The sequence below is a fragment of the Protopterus annectens genome, chromosome 8.part0 (genome assembly GCF_019279795.1).
Source record: "Protopterus annectens isolate FY-2018-M chromosome 8.part0, PAN1.0, whole genome shotgun sequence".
Taxonomy (NCBI): domain Eukaryota; kingdom Metazoa; phylum Chordata; order Ceratodontiformes; family Protopteridae; genus Protopterus; species Protopterus annectens.
This window is the reverse complement of record NC_056741.1, coordinates 470,610,655-470,622,767: the sequence shown is the minus strand read 5'-3', so window position 1 is coordinate 470,622,767 and position 12,113 is coordinate 470,610,655.

Sequence of the window (12,113 nt, the reverse complement as noted above, 5' to 3'; positions counted from 1 at the left end):
TTCATCATCAGAGAAATGAGATGTAAACCTTAGAAAAGATGTGGTGTCATTAATGGCAGCCATGAAATCCTCTGCTTCTTTCTGGTCACCCTTAAACAAAATGAAGATATCATCCAGGTACCTGATGTAAAATTTTATTTTAGCTTTCCTGAACTGGCAATTGAAAATATTTTCCTTCTCCCAATGGGCCATAAACAAGTTCGCCACACTGGCTCCGCAAGGGGACCCCATAGCGACCCCTTGCTTCTGTAGGAAATATTTACCATTAAATGCAAAGTAATTAGATGATAAAATTATGTCCAATAACTGAGAAACTACATTAATTTCTTTTTTGATTGCTTTCAAATCCGTTAACATTAGGGAAATCCATTCAATTGCCTCGGAATGAGGAATAGATGTATATAAATCTACGACATCTATTGTTAAGAAATTAACTGTTTCATCATATTCAATATTACTAATCTTATCCAAAAACATCCAGGAGTCCTTACAAATGTAAGGTACCTCCTTCAGATATTTGGAGAGGATAATGTCCACTAATTGGGCACAGGGATAAGTCAAAGAAAGTCTACTATCTATCAGGGCTCGGAAGGGTGGCTTCTTGGCATCTTTATGAATCTTGGGGATCCCAAAAATTACAGGGGTTTTAGGCATTTGAATGTCTATGTAGTTATAAGTATCAATATCAATATCCCCATGCAAAAAAAGGTCCCTGAAGTAACTTCTGTTTCTCCTATATGAGGTGTTTACTTCATTTAGTGATGATGGAGAATATGCTGGCCCTTCAAGTATGGTCTCCATGATGTTGTCGTATTTACATTTATCAAAGATGGCCAAGCCACCTCCCTTATCTGGTTTTATGGCCCTTACTTGTGCTTTGCTTAACCTGTCCAATTCCATAAGTTGGTCCTTTGAGGCGTTTTTGCTAGGGTTAAAACCACTATTTTTGTTGGAGTCAAGGTGTCTTATATCTAATTCACAGACTTTCTCAAAGAGAAGTAAACCCGTGTGTAAAGGTGGGTTATAGGTGCTCGCAAGCTTTAAACCTGACCCATCATTGGTCCCTTGGTTGTCAAACAGAAGTTTTAAATTTAACTTCCTAACAAAAGTTTTTAAATCAATAATGGTTTTAACCAAATCACAACCAGAGGAAGGGACAAAGTTGTTACCATAAGCCAATAGTTCAACTAAATTAGGGCTAATCTGGAAGGAGGAAAAATTATAGATTTTAAAATCACCTTTCTGGTTAAGCAAAATAGTTAAATCATCAGTGTCACTAAGATTATTAACAGGTGATGAAATCAGTTCTTGCTGTTCCAGTTCTTTTTCTGGTACTGGCGAACTGTCCTTTGTCCTAAAAAACAGTCATTGTCAGCTTCCCCAGATCTTTCCCTATTGTCATTTTTACTCCTAGTATTGTAAAATCTCCTTCCATTATTTCGTTCAACTGCCCCTTTAGTCGAGTCATTGGTGACCTGTCCTTCTACACACTGTTCACTTCTTTCAGATGGCGAGATGTTATTGCCATCTCCATCCCTTACGTTGTTGTGGTCAATGTCATTAAAGCAAGGGAACTCTTTTAATTTGGGATAAGCGGAGTTATTTTGATAACTCAGCCTGTCACGAGAAAGCTTTTTATTCTTAGTCACTTTAAATTTTTCTATCACCCCATCGATGCTTGAAAAAATTCTGGAATAGTCAAACTTGTATCTTTCAAATTCCAGATTTTTCTTAAGCTCCTTGTCAAGTGAATTCACTTCGTCCAATAACCTTGTTATCTCCATATTATAGTATTTAATAATTAATTCCAACAATTGGAGCCCTTGATTATCAAACAGGATCCCCAATTCTTTGAGGAAATCATTGTTAGTGAACAAAGCAGTGGGACAAAAATTGGAACGTAGACCTTTCGGTATTAGCCTTTCTTTTATGCATTGATTGAAGTAGGCTACTTCCAATTGTAATTTTTTTAACTTTAATAATTTAATATCAAAGTCCTTTAATAAGTTGTTAATCGAGATTCCACTATATCAGATATATCACAAATACTTTAGTAGATACGCTCACACAGTTGATGCATTCACACCCTCCTCTCTGTCCTAACACACATTAACTGGAGGAGCAGAGGCCCCAAGCCCACATACTTCCCACTAGTTAGTGACATGCATCTTCACAGCATCCCACTGCTTTTTCAAAAATACACAACATGTATGGTGGCCATGCAACAGTACATCAGACAAATATCTAGACATAACATCACACTAGGTAAATACACTGAGCTGCTAGGCATGTCACCAAACATTGTCTAAACTACAGGCAGATTGCCACAACACTAACCCAAGTTTCCTATGGGGAAATGCACATGTAATTGCAAATATAACAGTCACTACAGGCATGTAACAGCACTGAGTAACAGACACCAGTGTGAAAGTGCATACCCACAACCAATCTCAACACAGTCACATTATGGCAAGCCTAATTAATAGTACAGTATATGGACTGTGTGAACAAAACCATCTTCATATTTGCCACTCACACACTAACCCTACATATACTGGCCATATTCACAGTGTAGTCTGATGCCTGAATGTGGTATGGGACATGTCTCAGTCTGGCCCTACAAACATATATGTTGATAGGGAACCATATACGGGAGCAGCATGCAATGTCAAATAGAACAGGACCAAGAATACTGGCATCTACCCCAGTTTGTACACAGGCCAATTAACATATTCACAATACACTGCTACACAATACTGACACTCTGTCAACAATCACCAAAAGTACACAGGCCTCGCTACTGTACAGACAATAACAGAATGTCCAGGTTTTGTCCTCAAATATAAGGCCTCCTACACATAACATGTCTGGCAGTCTGATATATCACTGGCTTGATATCAGGAATGATGTCAGTAAATAATGATATACTGTACATATGCACCTCTTACTGCATGACATATGGACAATGGGTGACAGACTTGGGGGACAGAGGCACAAACACAAGGCCAATACTGACATATTGCTGTGATAAACTGAGTAAATTAATTGTGTAACATGGTTTGTTGTGACATATCTCTTCTGAGGGATATGAAGTCAGTAACACACATGGATGTCACCATTTCCTGACTGCAATCATCAGAGTCTGCTACAGCATTTCTAAAAACAGAAAATGTGTGAGTAACACACCACATCTAAGACTCCAAACTCTGACCAGTCTGCAGATAGCCCTACAGGTGAGAGATTCCTCAACCACATAACACTGTCGTGCCAGACTTTAAATCATGCAGAACAGCCATATCCACACAAACCTTGTTAAACCAACATTACTTCAAATGTAGAACAGAAATACTTACATTCTGTCCCCATGTCTGGAACATCCCCCTCCAGTTTATTGACCTGTCTCCACAGTGTTTGTTGTAAGAGGTATTTCCAACTACCCTCTGTGATGCTGTTTGTCAGACACCCCCATGAAGTCCTGCTCACAGCGAAGGAAAAGGGCCAATACCCACATGAAGTGCTTAGTTATAGTAGTGTGTTTCCATGCAATTGGTGATAGGAATGATACCACAGCTGTTCCACATGCAATTAGCAAGTGGGGGGCTCCAGACTCCAGTTCATGCACAGGCCATCAGCTGATCATGAGCATTACCTACAAAAGTCAAGCTGCTGCCTATGCAAAACAGATGTATTTTTCCACATCTACCAGAGATGGAGAAAGAGAGAGAAAGAGAGAGAGACGGAGAGAAAGTAAGAAAGGAAGAGACAAAGATCCAAGCATGTTTGTGTATGATCCGTGTGTGGAGAGTGGTCTCTGGGTATTATAATGGTTGCCTACATTGTTTACTAATCCATACTGTCACATAGTAATTGCACATGGCAGTAGACATTTATGGCTGTGGATTGTCTACAACAACCTCTACAGTGTTTGACAACTGTTGGCCTTGTAATGTGGACATTGGGACATATAGGTCCTCAATATAATAATGTAGCAAAACCCACACTACAATGGATCCTGTCATTACACAATTACCTCAACACCCACTCAGGATACTGATGACACACGCACACACTATTATCACTACTGAGTTTCAAACCCACCTAGCTATGTATTACTATTACAGTGTTACACAGTTATTGCACACACCACAGAGCATACATGTTGGAGAGTTGTCCAAAGGTGTCTTTGAAGGTGAGTGACATTAGCAGCAGTGCTAAAGGATAGGGTAAGGGAAGTGTAGTAAGTGTGAATGCCTACAAAATCTGATGTCAATAAAGACACACTCACACTGTCTTACACAAACACACACATTATGACAGTAGCCAGGACCAGGATTAGAACTCCTACTTAACTAGTTTGTTATACTACAGTATTACACAGTTATCATAAGTGCCATGGATGTTATAGGGCTGCAACTTGGCCAAAGGGTTATTTCAAGGTGACTGACATCAGCAGAAATGCTAAAGTAGGACAATGGAAGGTGTATTGAGTGTGAATGCCCTCAAAAACATTAATCTCCACATACACACACGCACACACGCACACACACACCACACACACACACACACACACACACACACACACAGACACACACACACACACGCACACACACACACACACACACACACACACACACACACACACACACACACACACACACACACACACACACACACACACACACACACACACACACACACACACACACACACACACACACAAAGACACACTTGCCAGTACTGAGATCCATAGGTTCATTGCTTCACAGATGTGTAGTAGGTGACTGGGCCTGAAGGCTCTAAAAGGCTAGGCCAAGGGAATACCTTGGCATCAGGCCACATGACAATAGTCCCCAGTGTGGTTTAGGGGTGTAGTCCCTGGAGCAGTCCCCAGGGGTGGGTATTGTATTCACCATCCACTCATCTGGGTTTCTATTGTGGGTGGCCAGTGATGTGCACTGCTTCATATGTATGTGATCTATATTCCATAACATGGACAATGTCTGGGTTGTTCACATTTCCCACATGCATGTTCTTTGACATGTGAAAGTGTACTTGAGGTCTCTGGGGCATGTTGGGTGGACAGATTGGTATCTTCTGATGTAGCATTCTTGACCTCATTTGGTGAGATTTGGCAATGTTACTGAGGTCGTGATTGCACCTACATTGACCGTATGATACGGGTATTCAGTGGAGTTAGTGGCGTCTGTCCAAACAGGGTATGTGTATAAGGCATGGTATTCCCTTTGTGGGGTACATTTGCAGACTCCACAGTTGTTGCAGGCATCCAGTGGGGAACATGGCAAAAGAGCCACTGTACACATTTATTTGGCTACTGAGGGGATGAAACAGGGTGCCATGTCCTTTTACTTGCTGGATAACACACATTCAGTCAGGAGATGTAACACATCAAAGTACTTTCTGATGTCAGTGGCACTGTTGTGGTCAAAAGGCATGTAGCCCACTGCTATCACAATGTGGTTACTATCTGGGAGGCAATATGCAGGGGAAATACCAATATAGTGGTTGTTGCCTAGCCAAGTGTGTTTGTGTATGATACGTGGGTGGAGAGTTTTGTCTGAGTAATAGAAGGGGTGCCTATATTTTTCACTAATCCATACTGCCACATGTAGGGCTATGTATTGTCTGCACCAGCCTCTCTGGTGTTTGACATCTGTTGGTCCTGTAATGTGGACATTGTGACATATACTAGGTCCTCAACATAATAATTTAGCAAAACCCACCCCACAATGGAACCTGTTATTACACAATCACAGCAACCCCTACACAGGATACTGATAGACACAGACACACACACACACACATACACACACACACACACACACACACACACACACACACACACACACACACACACACACACACACACTTGTCAGTGCTTGGATTCAAACTCCTGCATAGCTATGTATTGCTACTACAGTGTACCGCATGCGCCACGGAGCTTGTAGGATGGATGTTGTCCCAAAGTACTTCTAAGATGAGGAACATCACCAGGCCTTGTAAATACTGGCATTGGGTGATGTAGTGGATGAGAGATCCCAAAAATAATTTTACCCTACAGACCCATTTACAATTGCCAAGGGTGAGGTTCAAAGCTCTATCCAACAACCTTTTTGGACATTATGTTACACATTCACCACATGCACCACTGACCTTACATGGTTTAGGGTTGGCAACAGGTCTGTCTCACTCTTCCCCACATCTCTGTGTGTGTATGTTTGACATATTATAGTATGTTGGCCTTGGATATGTGTGAGTATTCCTATCCAATGTGTGTGTGTGTGTGTGTGTGTGTGTGTGTGTGTGCAAGCATGAATGGTGTACAATTTGGTGTGTGTGCACAGACATCTGCAAATAGCAAATATGTATAGTTCAGTGTGTTGTCAGACATGGGCTTCATTTCTCTAAGTGTAGGAGCATGCCCAGTATGACCTTCTGTATTGAGTGTGTGAATCCATTCCAGTCCGGGTTGTATTCCAGGTTTGGTGTTCTACACCTACAGCTAGCAACCTGTTTCTGCAGGATATATGTAGATAGATTGACAATATGGAGTCACAATGGGTGACAGATAGTGGGATACTATAACTATTGCAGTCTGTGCTGCTTGTGTTACATGGTTGGTGTTATTAGAGATATTCAGACATATGTACTGTTTTACACTGTGATGTATTATGTCATCAACTTCTGACAGATATACTTATTTGCTCACAGTTATTTCCTGGGAAATACAAGATGAATGAAGCTGTGCCCAGTATTGTGGTCTGCAGCCTACAAATTCTTGCACACTCATGCCATTCTGGAGGGGTAGCTGCAGACATTTGCTGATGGGTCTGTGTAAATGGTCCAGCACTTTGGTACTGTGGTGGCTGAGGATCCCCTTCTTGTACATATATCAACGGAACAGAATGGCCATATCCTGCTGTGGCCATACCTCTCAGCTGTACAGATTCACCCAGGTTACCCAGAGGCAGGGCTCACATATCTGGTCAGTCCCTCTTCCCATTGTGGTTTATGAGCAGGTTTGTAGCCACCCATTACTGGGATTGCAGGCAGGGGTAGTATGGGCACATATCAAAGTTTTAGACTTCACACACTCTATGAAGTCCCTGCTTCTACACTCCCCACTCTGTTATCTTATCCTCTTCCTAACATTATGTGAGTGATATCTGAGAAGTATCCCTATAGTTGGCCCTTCATTCCACTGGTATTTAGGGGCTGGTCCACAGTTCATGCAGTAGGACATGGTGGGCATGCTACTGGGATTTGTCAACATGGCCTTGCATTTGTGTTCTGTAGACTGTGTTATTTTGTTAGTTGGGACCCCATAAGATACCATACATTGGCACTACGGGTGAGGCACAGGCTTTTGACCGAGGAGTGTAGGCCATCTGGTAGTGATGCAGGCCATCTGTATCAAGCCAGTGCATTCTGTTACTCCTATATTCCCAGTCTGTGAGCCAGTGGATTCACCTTGGGTGACAGGGTAAGTGTGCAAGGTGTTAATGCCAATAGTTCCTGTCCATATTAATCCATTGGTCTGGATGCAGGCAGGGTGCTGCTTTCAACTAGGGACACACCTGCACAGGATGCCTCTTCAGCATGCTGTATTCTGTGGCTATTCCCATACAGAAGTGGGGTCATACTGTACTCATTCCCAACAGCAAGGATATGACCTGTGATAAACCTGTGGCTGATGGTGGGGTGAGCTGAGTGTATGTGTGATATGGAAGCTACTTGCAGCTGACTCACAGATATTCATGGGACATTCCCCTTATGCTGCCTTGTACGAGGACATAGGCATCTCATTACTTCATAACTGTGTCTTTTGTGGTCTGCCAGTGATTGGCCAGACTACATCAGTATTCCATACTACACAGACAACTAATGTGCTGCTAACCTGTATGTACAATTCCAAAGTTGTGTACAGTTGACAGTTACATTTTATGTACTCTGTCTAGGGTACTTCCACCTATGTACTGTGTGTATGTATGGGTCCACATTCATGGCATGTCCATCTTTCAGACGTGACAGATATTGACATCTGGACAGTGAGCATGGACGAATGCTGACATGGGTTTTGCTGAGAAGCATTGTGGATGGCACTGCAGTTGTTGGAATATGGCCCTGTCATCCACAGTACTGCCCATAGGCCACCGAGACACAACCCTCCATGCCTACATGCTGACCACTTCCAGACAATATTGAACACACATCAACCTAATAAACGGACCCCTGAATATTGTACACATGCAACAATCTATCCTGTAGCCAGCTCGGGTAATCTGTGCTCCACTGTTATTACACCTCGCACTTACATGTTACTGCATTTCTACATAGGATTGTTGAGGAGGGGGGCACACCTGATGACTTTAAACATTTGCTATGAATGTACTGGTATTTCAGGTACTCTGTTGGCTTCCATTTCATTTTGTATTCTGACCTATCATGCAGACTGGACGCATATCAGTAGAGTGCAAGTCTTAGGTTTTATTGACCTACATTTCAGTTTCAGACTTCTTACCCTTCAGAACTAACATACAACTGCTAGACCTGTTGTAGACCTGTTTTAGTCTGTCTGTGTAGGTCTGGAGGGGGGCTGTTAACAATTACCATCAATTGGAGCCCTTAGCCCAGCCTTTCTTTATGGTTATCTACACCTGTCCTGCTGGCTGATGCTGGTGGTGGGTATGTGAGCCTCACTGAAATACATGTGTGTGCCCTATGGACACACATTTGGGCCACCACATGTACTGCAGTGGGATTTGTCACCTTGTCTAGTACTGCGTAGTATGTTGACACAAGTATTTGTTATGGATTTCATGCTGCCCATATAGGTGTCCACTGTCTGCTGCCATCCCATTCAGCCATCCGATTCCCTTGCCTGCTCACGTCCATACCATAGATACAACTATCAGAACATACTACTCAATTCAGCAATTGATAGAAAGAGTGACTTACCTTGTGACTGTGCCAGTGTTGAGGACGGTGCTGGAAGGCTGACTATGTTGGATGCACATAGTATACTCCTTATACTTGATAAAGCACAAGTAGTGTCATGTTTGGCATCCCTTTTACTTAATGTGCGAGTCAGAGAGAGGTGTCATTCCCTGGGTCCCTACCATGTCAGTGTATGTGCTATGTATTGCCTCTTTGCCAAGGCCTGGGCATACTGGGTACGCCTCCTTCTGCCTACATGGGCAGGCTCAGGTAGTTCCTCCACTGAGTCCCTCAATGCCTGTGATGGCCTTGGCAGTGATGGGGGGGATGTGTGGCCTTGCCCTGTGCTGTTCCTGCTGCAGCTGTTTCTGCAGGATCATATTGTGTAGCATGGCACATACTATGAACATTTGTATATATGCAGCTGGAGAGTACTGCAAGGCTCCACCAGATATGTCCAGGCAGTGGAACTATGACTTGAGCATCCCAAACACATGCTCTATTATGATTCTGGTTTGTGAGTGTACCTCATAATGGAGTTCTTGTTCAGGTGTGTATGCATTTCTGAGAAGTGTCATCAGCCATGGCTCCAGTGCATAGCCAGCATCACCCACTAGGTGGCCATATGGGATGTCCCCACTGGCAAATGACTGGTACAACTGTGTGATATGCCAGATGTGGGAGTCTTGATAACTTCCAGGGCTGCCAGCACACACATTCAAGATAATGCCCTGGGCATCGCAAACGACCTGGCAGTTGATGGAGGGAAAGTCTTTGCAATTTATGTAGACCCTACCCCGCTCACCGGGTGGTGCATTAATGTGTATGTGCATGCAGTCTTTAGCACCCACTACCTCAGGGCATTCTACTATTTGGTGGAAGAGATGCATATTGCTGGTCAACACCTCATGGTTGTTGAGGAAATATATGTGCTCACCAGCATGTGCTGATATGGCATCCAGAAACTGGTGGAGTACCTGGGATGCTGATGCCTGTGAGAGCCCCATGATATCCCCAGTTGCCCTTTGGAAGGTACCTGTGGCTAGTATTCTTAAGCCTACACATACCTTGGTATCCACTGGGATGGGTTCCCCTATGTTGGTTCTGTGTGTGAGGTGTGGCCGGCACAGCTCAACAATTTGCTGTAGAATGTTCCTGTCCACCCTATAGTGCTCCACTATCTCAAGCTCATGTATCCCCAGGTAGGTTACCCTGGATCTGTACACTCTTCTCCTTCTCCTCACTGTGGGTTGGTCATCAGCATTCACATCCTCACCACCCTCAGCCTCTTGCACATATTGATGTATGAGAGCGACAGCAGCCCCTAACATTTTGTTAGTTTTGTCAGGTAAAATTTTCCCCATCTGTGCACACCAGTCATGTAGAGTTTGTGGGAAAACCAGACTTGAAGGCATTTACATAGTTTACAGCAGTGTGCTAGGCTGTTTCATGTATAATTGGCTGATTCTGATACATTTCACCTGCCAGCTATGCCAGTTCACCTTGATTGCCTTCCTACTGCTGTTTTCCCTTCCGGTTGCCTTCCCATTTAAGCCCAAGGTGCGGCGCACATACCCAGTGCTCAAATGTGAACAGAGCTGCTATTTCCTGGTTTTTTTTTGTTTGTTTAAAATCTGGTATGCAGCACATACAGCCATTTAGGCAATGTAAACACTGCTAGGCAGCCTCAGACACACCCCTTTCCTTAGCTGTGCTTAGCTAAGGGCAAATACAGGCAACAGAGCTCCAATAAGCTTATAACATGCATGACACTCCCCCTTATGAGGTTATCCACCTCTTAGACTTATACAATGGTGTTGCTGCACCTACACGGTTGGGTGCAAGCCAACACTGAGAGGAAATCTGTGATTCAGTATCAATTGCTTCATTTGCATAAAGCAGAATGCTAATTCATAGTTACCACACTCAGCCTTCCTCCTTAGCAACCACTATTCTCTGGTATTGTTGTCTTATGCATGCCATTGACTGTTATGGAAAAATGCTGATTTGGGTTTAAAAGCTTATTCCCAACTTTTTTCTTATTTTCGGGCCAATCCTGTTTGCGCACCACTGCCCAATGCTTAAATGGCCGAGATCAGCCAAAAAAAAAGTTGTTTTTTATAATTTTGCAACTATTTCTCATGCCAATGGCCATATATTTGGCCATTGGCATGCCTACTACATTGAATATGTGCTTTCTTTAGAGCTATCATGCCTCTGTTTTGTAATTTGCAGAAATGTATTGGGTTAGTAATCGAATACATTTTTACAGGTTACACTATTTCTGCACAGACGCCTGCCTGCTTTCTGGATCACTAATTCACCTCATTTGCTTGTTTTTCACCATCAAATGAGGTAATTAGCATATAGCAGTGGTATCCATGTGGGAATAGTGTAGCCACACTCATGTACGTCTCTGTGGATCGTTCTTGGATATCTCGCCGGCCATATTGCATGCAGCAGCTCTTGCACTATTCAGGCACTCTAAGCAGAGCTTGTTGATTCCGGCTGACTATCTGAAGAACTTCTCTCTGCAGTTCTTGACAACCACAGCTCTGAAAGCCTGATGTACATTGCCCCAGTACTGGAATCACACTTCAAGTTGCTCTTCATCTTTAAAATCAGTGACTTTATATTGTAAAAAGGTCTCTACATTTTCCCAAAATTACATAGGATCAGAGCCTGTGCACTTGACAGACTGCTTCAGCCTCAGGCTGCAAAGTTTTCCATGACTTTTTCATTTTTACTTTATTTTCTGCCTTCGTATCTGGTAGCCCTGTACAGTTTCTGACATTCTATATCTGCCTACTTCTTTGCAGCATTTCTTTACTTTATTTCAGGCCTTACTAACAGAGTTGGAACTAATTTTGTAACCATTTAGCCATTAAGACATGGTTGATGAGAGACTGATTGAATGTGGTACAAAACTGAAATCTACAACTGTGACATAATCCTCAAAGCTACTGTTGCAGGTATTTTTCATGATATTTTAACTTTTTTGGGGATAAAGACTTTGTTATTTACACTATGGGTATTGCACAATGGATATTAAATGCCAGAATTCACATTTAAGAGCAACTGTTCTAAATTCCTCACTTTTCTAATGTGGACCACTATTAAATATGAGATCAAGCATCCCATCTCATGAATGTAAACTT